Below are 11,274 nucleotides of genomic sequence, written 5' to 3' on the forward strand. Positions count from 1 at the left end.
CACAGGAGTACACAATTCACAAAGGATTCAGCAAGCTCTCTATCCCAGAGAACTCACACTCACTTGCCTAGTGCCACACACCATTCATCCACACACAACCCTCCCCTCGGACTGGTAAGACAGTTTCTACCACCCCTGATTCCTCAACCTGACCACCACGTGACACAGGTACCAACTCTGGGCGCAGGGCGGGGGACAAATGTACTGGACACTATTACGCTGCCACCACTGGATCCCACCCTCTGGTGAATCCAGAAAACACAATGCACTAAGGGGGATGATCTACCCTCCCGAGCTAGGGACACCTAACTCACAGTGCACAAAAACACATTTCCAAAGAAATGACAATTAAAAACAAACTTAGAACAATAATCCCTATACCATGTGATTTATCTAAATGCAGAGTTTTGTAGTGCGGCCAGTTGCCGCTGCGGTACAGCGCAAACGCAAGTCCAAATCCCACCGCTGATCACCAATGTTAGAAATGGCGATTTCTGGTTGGCTAAGGCTTGCGCCTAAGTCAGGCAGAAACCACCACTCTAGTCAGGGCAAGGAAGGTACACGCAAAAGATAACCCCTGCTCACCCCCTTGGTAGCTTGGCACGAGCAGTCAGGCTTATCTCTGAGGCGATGTGTAAAGCGTTTGAGCGCGCACCCAGCAACAACACCCAAGGCCCACCACAAAGGAAACTCCACACAAGGTATTATATAAAAATAACCTTTGTATTATACACAACACATTAGATAAAAACACACACTTTACAATGTGCCAACAGGCACGGGCAGAATTTACAAGGGATTATATATACAGGGGACAGGGCCACATGGACCACTGTCAGGAATTAGCACCTTGTAGAAATAGCACTTAGAACGTAGGAATAATATTTTAGAACATAGCACATACAATCACTGTAGCACTAAAGATAGAATATATAGCACACAACCAGTAACTACTGGCGCAATAATGACCTCAGCGTCATCACACTAGCATCGGGTAAGTACCACCTACGCAACCCTAACCACCTTTAGGAATATATCACGCAGGGAAACATGAACACACTAGCATGACTACTATTAGTAAAACAATCTCCAATGTATAAACACAGTTAGGAAGGAAAATATCATGAGGACATTGCGCAGGCGCAAAAGTACCTATATGCAAATCACCAGGTACCCTAGGGGAGGGCACAATACAGAAAAACTGTCCCCAGGCCAACTGGCCTCTCAGGGGTGCAGAAATGACCAATCCAATAATGTCAGGGCGCGACTGCGCAAGCCAGGCGCACAATGTACAACCTAAACGTTGCAGCTGCCCACTAAGTGCTGGGCAGCTGGACAAAATGAGTGAGGGCACTACTGTGCCTTTGGAGCCCTCTCTGAGCTATGACAATGGGGCTGCCTTGTGGGCTTCAATCAAACAACCACGGCGTTGTTGGAGTCCTGCTCAGGGACTCAAGATCATCAAAGAAATGCCCCCGTCGTCGGAGCCTTTGTGCTCTACACAACTTCTGCCCCCGTGGAGCCTCGTGGGCTCGTGAACCAGGAAATGCCTCCTAGAGCCTTCTAGGCTCGAGAAACAATGGGGGCAAGGTGGGAGTGGCCCGCTACCATCTGGGGCCACTCGAAAACACGGAAGAAGTGCCCCCGTAGGCGTGGGAGCGGCCCGCTGTCTTCCGGGGCCGCTCTGGGTGCGAAAGAAATGCCCCCGACGTTGGAGTCCCACACGGGGGACTCTTCAACCCAAATGCCCCTGTTCGCTTAGAGCCTCCCTGGGCTCTTATCAAACACTGGGTGCCTCGTGGGAGCGCCCCCGCGCTCAGCAACCTCCTTGGCTGCTTCGTACGCCCTCCCGGCCAGAGCCCCACTCACTGGGAAGGAGGTGCCGGTCTCAGTCACCGGCCGCGTTAGGGTGGAGTCCCGCTCGGGGACTCAGGATGGCGGCGCTTCTCTCCCCGGTCCGGACGGCGCTTCTCTCCTCGGTACCCCGGGGCGCAGGGTAGGCTCCTGCCGGCTCCGGGGCTTGCAAAAAAACGCGAGTCCTCGGTGGGAGGCGGGGTAGGCTCCCGCCCTCCTACTTCCGGTCCTGGGTGTCCCGGAGGCCCGCCCTCGGCCGCCTGACTTCCTGTGAGCCCTGCCGCGGCGGTGATTTCAAAACTCGGCAATAAGAGGGGTAGGCTCCCTCGTGATGCAGTATACGGCGGGGTGGGCACCCGCCGTAGGAATATTTAACAACAAGCACACAATGCGGGGTGGGCACCCGCTCCGAATATTGCAAAATAGTGGGGAATCCCTACGTGGGGGTTCCCTCGCTGATAATTGCAGCGCCGCGCTGCTGGACCCAATTAAAGCGCTCCTAGCGCTATAAGCGAATGAAAGGCGCTTTCAGGCGCCCTAGGGGGAAAATAAAGCGCTCCCAGCGCTTAAAGGACGATCCCAACAAAGTCCAGCAAAGTTTTCCCCTGCATGCAGCAGGGCAGGGGTGGGGGCAAGGTTGGACCCAGAGCCAGCTCACTGGGCCTCCAGGCAGGGAGGTAATCCAAGTGGCGGTCCTCTGGTCCAGCAGCAGCAGCCCCCTCAGGTAAGATCCTGGCAGAGAACAACTTGTAAGGGGACACAGCCCCTTTTTATACAGTAAAAGTCTTTGTTCTTGGTTCAGGGTGAGGGGGAAAACCAGTCGCAGCTGGTTGGGGAGCACCCTTGATGTGCTCAGCCCCTCACTCTATTCACTGGCAGGGCTAGGGTCGTCAGTCGCACCACAGGGGGCGGAGCCAGCATTGTGTGTGGAAAACCCTGCCCTATTCAGGACCCAGGTGTACTCCTCCCACCCATCTAGCTGCTGATCTCCCCATTCACCACTGGGTGACTCATCCTGACTCTGGGGAATCCCTAGCCCGTCACATGACATGACCAGCCAAGCACGCGACAGACACACTGCACACAGAAGTGCCCACTTCTAGAAGTGGCACTTCCATACTAGGTACATGCACGCCGCACACATCATCGCGCAGCATTCACTCCCACGAGTCCGCACATACCAAACTCGGGCCTGCACACCCCACGCATCAGGAACTACTAGGGACACATACATTCCCCATGCATTCCTATGGGAGGGCAGGCCTATCTCACCACATGCACTCAGAGCGCGCACGCACTTTACCCTGGGACACAGGGAAAGTGCGCAGAAACCAAAAAATCACCACACCAAGTCACCAGTAAAAAGCAAAAAAGTTCAGGGGTGAACCTGCCAGAAGGGCCAAGTCCAACAGTATCCATTCAGCTCTGGGTTGTTCCCCATTCTATTTTTCCACAGGTTACCAGCCTCGTAGTATTCCTACACATACTCCATTCACCCAGACTCTAGCACCATCTGTATCCGATAAAATAAAGGAATTACAATCAATACAAGAAAAAGCTAGGAAACGCTTGGCTCAGAAAACAATTAACACAAAAACACAGGCCGACAAACACCGATCTCCTGAACCCTCATATCAAGTAAGGGATTTAGTATGGTTGTCTACTCGCAACATCCAACTAGATGGTCCAAGAAAATTACAACCGAGATTTTTAGGGCCATTTCCCATTCAAAAAATTGTAAATCCAGTTACTATGAAACTAAAATTACCAGATACGTATGTAATCCATCCAGTATTTCACGTTTCTCTATTGAAACCTCACTATCCAGGAACTAGAAAAGATAACCCACCACCTCCAATCATCATAGGCGATTATCTTAAATATGAAGTCAATCGAATTGTCGATGCAAAAAGAATAAATAAAAAATTGTACTATCTGATTGATTGGAAAGGGCATGATAAATCTGAATGATCCTAGGAACCGGCTTCCCATGTGATTGCCCCTAGGTTAGTTAGACGCTTTGACTGACTTAACCCCGCTAAACCACGACCTGTAGGACGGCCGTTGCGGGGGAGAATTGTCATGAACCCCAAAGTCCTCACTCATGCTAAACCCTCTTAGCAGGTTGCAATCCATGCTAAACCTTCCTGGCGCTCAATTGGTCAAACTCTTTATTTCATTGTTTTACCAATGTTTCTTATTTTCATTGGTTTATGTTTATATGCATAGCTCCTTTCTTGTACCAGTTTAGCTATGTCTTATGTAACCCTGATATGGTGTATCTCTGCTATAGAGATAAACTTATTATGAAAGAACTGCACATGATAGAATGAGAGCATATGATTGTTTTAAAAGACAAAACTCTTGGAAAGATCATGAGGACTCTGTGCAGTTTGCAGCGTTTCATCTCACAAGTCAGAAAACAAGAATTACACGTGAGGGGGGCATGGCCAAGCATCAATCCGAGATGGCCGCTTAGAGAGTAGCTCCGTCACCCTGACTCTCCCCACATCTATCCGTTACCTGTATCTGCACTCCCCAAGGCTGAAAAGGTGAATTGGAGGTTCGGCAGCACCGATCCTACCACCCCCACTCCAACCGCCGTCTGTGGCCGAGGTTGCGGTGGCCCGTAGATTGGGGCCTACCCGCATTGTTGACGCCGGGACTCACAGTGCCACTGGGTGCCGCGATACTGATGCGGCGGTGTCCTTGGCCTCCTGTGGTGGCATTGGGCCTTGCAGTCGACTCGGGGCCCGGCCGCAGCGGTGTGGGGTGTGCACAATCCCCGCATGCAGACTGATGGCAGAGTGGGTCAGGTGCTGTTGGGGGTCCAAAACGAGCCAGGATCGGGCTGGAGAGCCCCGAGTCCGGGCGCCATTTCGACGACCAGCAGAGGTGGAAGCTGGCGGCCGGCAAGTGCCCAGTGCAGGGTGAGAAACCGGGCTGCAACATCCCTGACTGAGATATCGCTGACGGAGGCAGCCAGCTATTGTACGGTTTAAGGTGCAGTGAGGAGCAGGGGTCCTGGGGGCACCGCACTGAACTGGTGCACAGGGGAGATCAACCCCTCCGCTATCTGAGCTCTCCCCACTACGATCAGCACACGGGAGCGGGGATATTGACGGAACCCTCCCCCCCCCCCTTTTCCATTCACCCAGGGACAGAGCCTAGCCTACAATCACTGCCAGGACCTGGGTGCCAGAGTAGGCAAAAGCGCAGAATCCCGGCCTTAGAGGAGGAGGCGCAGCAGGTTTTGGCCTACAGCGGCTTTTAGTTGTGCATCATATCCTGGCATCATCTACACGGCGGGCAGGTGTCTATCAGCCCAGCGGGACACATTTAGACCAGGTCCATCTTATAGTGCTCTCCATCTGCCTGGCTTGAACTTTGCAAGCGCCAGTATCAACACATATCAGAGCAATGGATAAGAGCAAGACCGCGGGGACCCGAGGGCCTAAAATGTCGCAATCCAACAAATTGGACTGCTACGCCATACCTAAAGACATGCTGCAGTCCAGAGGCGCCTCCCAAAGTGAACAGGGCGATGCAGATCAGGAACTATCGCTGAAAGATGTTATGGACGCTATCACGGGCATCAAGACCTCCCTGGAGAACAAAATGGACACCATGGCGATAGACGTTAACCTCATCAGGGCTGACCTGGCTAAACTGAATGAAAAGGTCAAACAAGTGGAAGTCACCACGACCAGCTTGATCGGGGATGTCATGCAACTTCAGGGTGAAGTCCAGGACCTTCAGAATTTCCGTAAATCTTGAGAACTAAAGCTGGATGATTACGAGGGTGCCTTTGGCGCAATAACTTGCGCTTTTTGGGAGTTCCTGATAAGGCGGAGGGACAATCCCCGGACCTTGTTGTTGAGGACCTTATCCTGAAGCATTTGCAACCTAAAGGCCTCAGCACATTTTTTGTTATCGAAAGGGCCCACAGGGTTCTGGGCAGCCGTCCCAGGCCTGGGGCTCCTCCACGCCCGATGCTGGCTAGAGTCCTGAACTTTCGTGACAGGGATGTTATCCTCCAGAATGCCAGATTGGGGGCCCCCGTCCGCTACGAAAATGCACATATCACCTTTTTCCCGGACTTCACACAGAGGATGCAAAAGCAGAGACGCACTTTCCTTGTGGTGAAGAGGGATCTAAAAGAGAGGGGTCTGAAATACTCAATGCTATTCCTAGCACGTCCCTGAGTCAAGGTGGAGGGGAGGGTTTGGTTTTTCGTCCATCAGGAAGAGGCGGCAGACTGGATCTCAAACAGAGAAGACGGAAGCCCGCACGACTGCAGTGAAAGGGAGGGAGTTACTCCGCTGCTCCACTGACTATGAGGCCGAGCCCTCATTTGAACCAGAACTGAGCATTTCGCACCTAGGGTGAGGTTGGATCGGGTGGTGTGTTGTTTTGCTATTGTGATTTTTTACAACTATTGACTCCTACGAAGTTGGTGCCTACATCTTTATTGGGGGAAGTACAATTAAGTCAACCGCGGACGGGGTGACGGAATACTCCACCCCCTCTTTTTCTTCTATGTTTAGTTCTCTACAAGGGCGACAGGCACTCTGCAAGTTTTCTGATGGGCAGTTCTATGCCCAGAGTGCAGGGCAGTGGGGTGGGGCGTTGTTGGGAGGGGGAACTTTGTTTGGTTTTAGTTACAGTACTGCATCAGCAACATGCGACAGTATACACTGAGGACATGGCGACTTTTTCTCACCTATCATGGCTACACAATGGGACAAAGGTATTGAGATACTGAGTTGGAATGTCAACGGGCTGGGGGATAAAATCAAACGCAGCGTTGTCCTCCAATACATCAAGCGTCAGACCACTGATATCATATTGCTTCAAGAAACCCACTTGATCGGTAACACATGTAAGACCATGCACAGATGGAGATACACCATGTTGGCTCATGCAGGGTTCCCTTCCAGTTCGAGAGGGGTGGGAATCATGATCAGGAATTCCTTTCTGCTCGCAGCGCATGCCACTTGGACAGACGATAGGGGTAGATACATCGGAGTCTCAGGCATGTGGGAGGGCACCCTATTACACTCATGTCGGTCTATGTACCACCCAGCTTACAAGCCACCACTTTCATAGACCTCGGAAATATCCTGCTCACTCTTCCAGAGGGCCTGTTAATACTAGGGGGCGACTTTAACTCGGTGGTCTCGGGCGGCCTCGACCGGCACTCCCCGGGAGGTGGGAACGTCATTGCACTGGCTCCCTGAGTTCCTTGACACCATGGGGTTGGTAGACAGATGGCGGACCTTCTACCCAAGCACAATGCAATACACCTTTCACTCGGGGGCCATGGGAGCCTCTCTCGCATAGATTACTTCTTAGTACCTGCGTCTCAGGCCACACACATACACGCGAATAGGCACCTGGCCAGTAGTATTTCAGATCCATCTCTGGCTTGGCTTCACCTAGTTCTCAACTATAAGCAGGTGGGGAGAGTGGCCCCTGTCAACCCATGGTACCTACAAGATCCCAAAATTCGTACTGAACTCACCAGAGCAATCGATAACTATTTTATGGAGAATGATGGATCTGTGGCCTCCACTCAGACGTTATGGGAGGCTTTTAAGACGGTAATCCGTGATCAAGCCTTGTCTTTGATCTCCGGAACGAAGAAAAAAACCAGAAGGAGATCGCTAACAATGAGACCGAGATAAGTCGCTTGGAGACTGACCTTGATTTGGGGGTCACACCGGACAAACTCCATTACTTGAAGCTCCGACAACAGGAGTATATAGCTCTAGTAACTGAACAGGCCAAAACCATGGGGAGAAATAAACAAGGGCGGAAATACGACCTAGGGGATAAGGCAGGTAAGTTATTAGCCTGGCTTGATAAAAAAAAAATGGGTGAGCATGTTGGTGCCTGAACTCTGCGAAAAAGGAGGTGACCCTCTCACAGATCCACAGGGCATTGTGGACATGTTTGCTGATCACTTTAGTGTTGTCTACTCTGCCTTCGCCCCCTACTAGGTAGAAGGCTCCTGTGAGCTGTTGGCGGGTATTGTACTCCCCAAACTCTCAGTGGGGGACTGCGACATTCTAGAGAGCGCAATCTCACCGGACGAGATAGCGAAGGCGATTAGATCCTTAAAAGCTGGGGAGGCCTCTGGTCCCAATGGTCTTCCTATCGAACTATACAATCTTCGGCTGGACAAACTGGCCCACATCTGCAGTCCATGTTTGAAGAATCCAGAGACAAAGGGCCACTCCCTAGAGATCAGAGAATGGCCACCGTAGTTGCTATTCACAAGGAAGGGAAACCCAAAATTGACTGTGCGTCGTACCGCCTGAACTCTCTTTTGAATGCTGAGCCTAAGATTCTGGCCAAGCTCCTGGCCAATCGGCTGGTCATGGTGATTGGGAAACTAGTCCATCCGGACTAGTCCGGCATTATCCCTCATCGCAACACAGCTCTCAATCTGCGTAGAGTTCACAGGGTATTAGTCCGAATATCTGTCATCCAAGAGCTAGCTCCTATACGCTAAACCTTTGGCGCAAGTGGTGGTGAACAATAAAAAGTCATCCACTTTTGAACTGAGTCTCTCCCCTCTCTTGTCCGCCTTAGCGTTGGAACCTCTGGCGGCATGGATATGTCGAGAGCCAGTTATACGAGGGCTACGCTGGTCCCTGGAGTGGGAAGACCACATTTCACTCTATACGGATGACATCCTATTGTATTTGGCCTCTCAGAGACGGTCCCTTATAGTGATCTTAGATATCCTGGCGAATTTCGGCAGATTCTCTGGATACTCTGCTAATTGGGGTAAGTCCCTGCTGTTTGTTCTAGCGGGCAAGCCGCCCATTCCACCAAAGGGCTGCCCTATACAAATTAACACAGAGGGCTTCAAGTACCTGGGGGTTTTCTCTCCTTAGACCCGTCACTTCGGTATTCTCGGAACTTACTCTCGCCCCTGGCTAGGCTGCGGAGGGAAATAGCTAACTGGAAGTCTCTCCCTCTCTCCCTACTAGGCAGGGCAGCCCTTTTTAAAATGATGTCCTTGCCCCATTTTTTGTACGGCCTGCAGAATTCTATGGATCCAGTTCCAGTGTCCTATTTTAAAGAGGTTGAGGGCCTCCATTGTTACCTGCTGTGGGACGGGAAGCCGAGTATTGCCTTAACTAAGCTCACCCTGAACTGGTACGATGGAGGCATCACCCTCCCTGACATCAAAAAATACTATTGGGCGGCTCACCTAGCTGCCATTAACCACGGCACCTATATCCTACTCCAGAGTTCTTTACTCCAAACCTCAACACTTTAAATTGACTGGGCCTACCCAGCACTCGGTGCATGTTTGGCATACCGCCACTAAATGCCAATGGCAACCCCCTGTGGGATTCCGAACAACTGGGTAGACTCTTGTGATCAAAGGGGTTTGACCGGTGGGACCTTACTGGGATTTCACACATCAGGGTCCTCTGGGAGAAATTGGCTGTCAGATCGTTTATCACCATGCAACAGCACTTTGACCTTCCTGACACAGAACACTTCCGCTATACACAGATCCAGCATGCCTTGCGGTCCCTTCTGCCGCAGGGCACCACCCTTCCAGAGTCTCTAACGTTAGAGGATAGAATACTAGATGAGCACCTCCCCGACAAAACTATCTCCTTGATTTACAAAAAAATTATAAACAACATGCCAGATCCTCTTAATTTATTGCGGGAGAAATGGACGGGGGATGGTATCGAGATGGACGACAAGGAATGGCAGGAGGCAGTATCCTCACCAAGAGTCGTGGCTATCCCAGCATGGCTTAGACTGGTTCAGCTTAAAATCCTCCATAGGATATACATTACAGGACCCCGGCTGGTGCAGATGGGAAGAGCTGACGGGGGGGACTGTAGATGAGGTTGCTGACAAGGGGGTACTTTTATGCACCTCATTTGGGAATTTGACCTTATTCGACCCTACTGGCGGGAGATACATGACACTATTAACATGGTACTATCCACACACCTCCTCCTTGAAGCCCGTAGATGCCTTTTGTATATATGGGAACCGACAGACCTGAATGTTTTCTTGACACAGTGGGTCACTCTGGGGCTAATGCTTGCCAAGGGGAACCTTGCACAGTTATGGGGAGCATCTCACCCTCCCACAGTAGAGGCCTGGAAGAAGAACCTTGATTGGTCCATGTATAGGTAAAAGACAGTATATGTGGCTCGAGGCTGTTCCAGAAAGTGGACCCGCGTGTGGGGATTGTGGTATTCCTACCGTGGTGATATATGCCAACTGCCTCACACTGTTTATTATGATGACCCCCCTCCCCATAGTCTTTCCAAGTGATATATTGCTATGTTTGATTGCACCCATTGTCACCGTAATGCCAGTCTTCATTGCATCCTCTGTACTGCAACTAATAAGCTGAAGTTTGTTTAATAAAAGATTTACAACAAAAAAAAGAAGTACACGTGAGCGCTAATCCCAAACAGATGTTTATTAATATTCCACGTGCAAACTTTGAAACATGATGCACGCGTTCATGGAAATCAGCACGAGCGCTAGAGAAGTATTTAACCGCCCGCGCTATCATGAGGCACTTGGTCTCGTCTTCGTCTCGGCAAATCCAGCACTTACCTGATTCTTCGCTCCGGTTCAGCTCCTGGATCCTCTGCGACCTTCCGGTTGTTTCCTGCCTCTCCTTGCCGCCAACCCCCATCTTCAGTTCAGGCAATCTCCCATGGCGGCCTTGGTTCCGGAATTCCCCTCTCCTCCAAAGACCGGATCTTTCCCTCCTCGTTCCCCTTCCGGTATCGCGATCCTAGGAAGAGTAAATTGACAAAGGTGAAGTTAATTCCCTGTACTGATAGAAGGCATCTATCGGTGAGTACATTGTTTATTTGTTTAAGGAAGTGCTAAAAAGGAAAAAGTCATTCAAGAAAAGACTGCTTTTAGTAAAAGAAGGGCGCACAAACTTTTGCTAAGATGTCAAATTCATTTCTTTAAATGGAGGGATAATAAAGAGCGCATAGCAAGTGCTCAAGGAACTTTCGAAGGGACTCAAATACTTTTAAGTTTTTGGACTTTTGATATGTTTTAAAGTATTCTAAACAGGTATCACAGTTTACTAACTCCGAGTTTACCCAATGCAATTGTAGCGCAACAGTTGTAACCTAGTATGTAATTAATCAGAATCCTTGGGACATTGTTTATTTGTTTATCTACAGGACTAAAATGACAGAACAAATAACGCAGTCATTTAGCAACCCAAAATTCAGAGAGAAATCATTCAGGAGTCCTTGAATGTTATATTAGGTATTGGAAGAATAATCACTTGTGTCATTTTACTAAGCGTTATTATATCAACAGCTAAGTTATTTCACTGGCATCATTATATATCTCATTTTAGACATAAAAAGAAATCTGCCAGAATTCATTAGAGTG

The 11,274-nt window shown here is 50.2% G+C and overlaps 1 long non-coding RNA gene across 1 annotated transcript in view; it reads right to left on the minus strand.

Annotated features, from left to right (window-relative positions):
• LOC146860291 (uncharacterized) overlaps positions 1–10,623 on the minus strand; it is a 147,822-nt gene extending 137,199 nt beyond the window's left edge. The window contains exon 1 of the long non-coding RNA XR_014979128.1: positions 10,468–10,623. This is a non-coding gene — a long non-coding RNA (uncharacterized LOC146860291). The remainder of the gene's footprint in view (positions 1–10,467) is intronic.
• Between the last annotated feature and the right edge of the window lie 651 nt (positions 10,624–11,274).

The sequence above is a fragment of the Triturus cristatus genome, chromosome 3_1 (assembly GCF_964204655.1).
Source record: "Triturus cristatus chromosome 3_1, aTriCri1.1, whole genome shotgun sequence".
Taxonomy (NCBI): domain Eukaryota; kingdom Metazoa; phylum Chordata; class Amphibia; order Caudata; family Salamandridae; genus Triturus; species Triturus cristatus.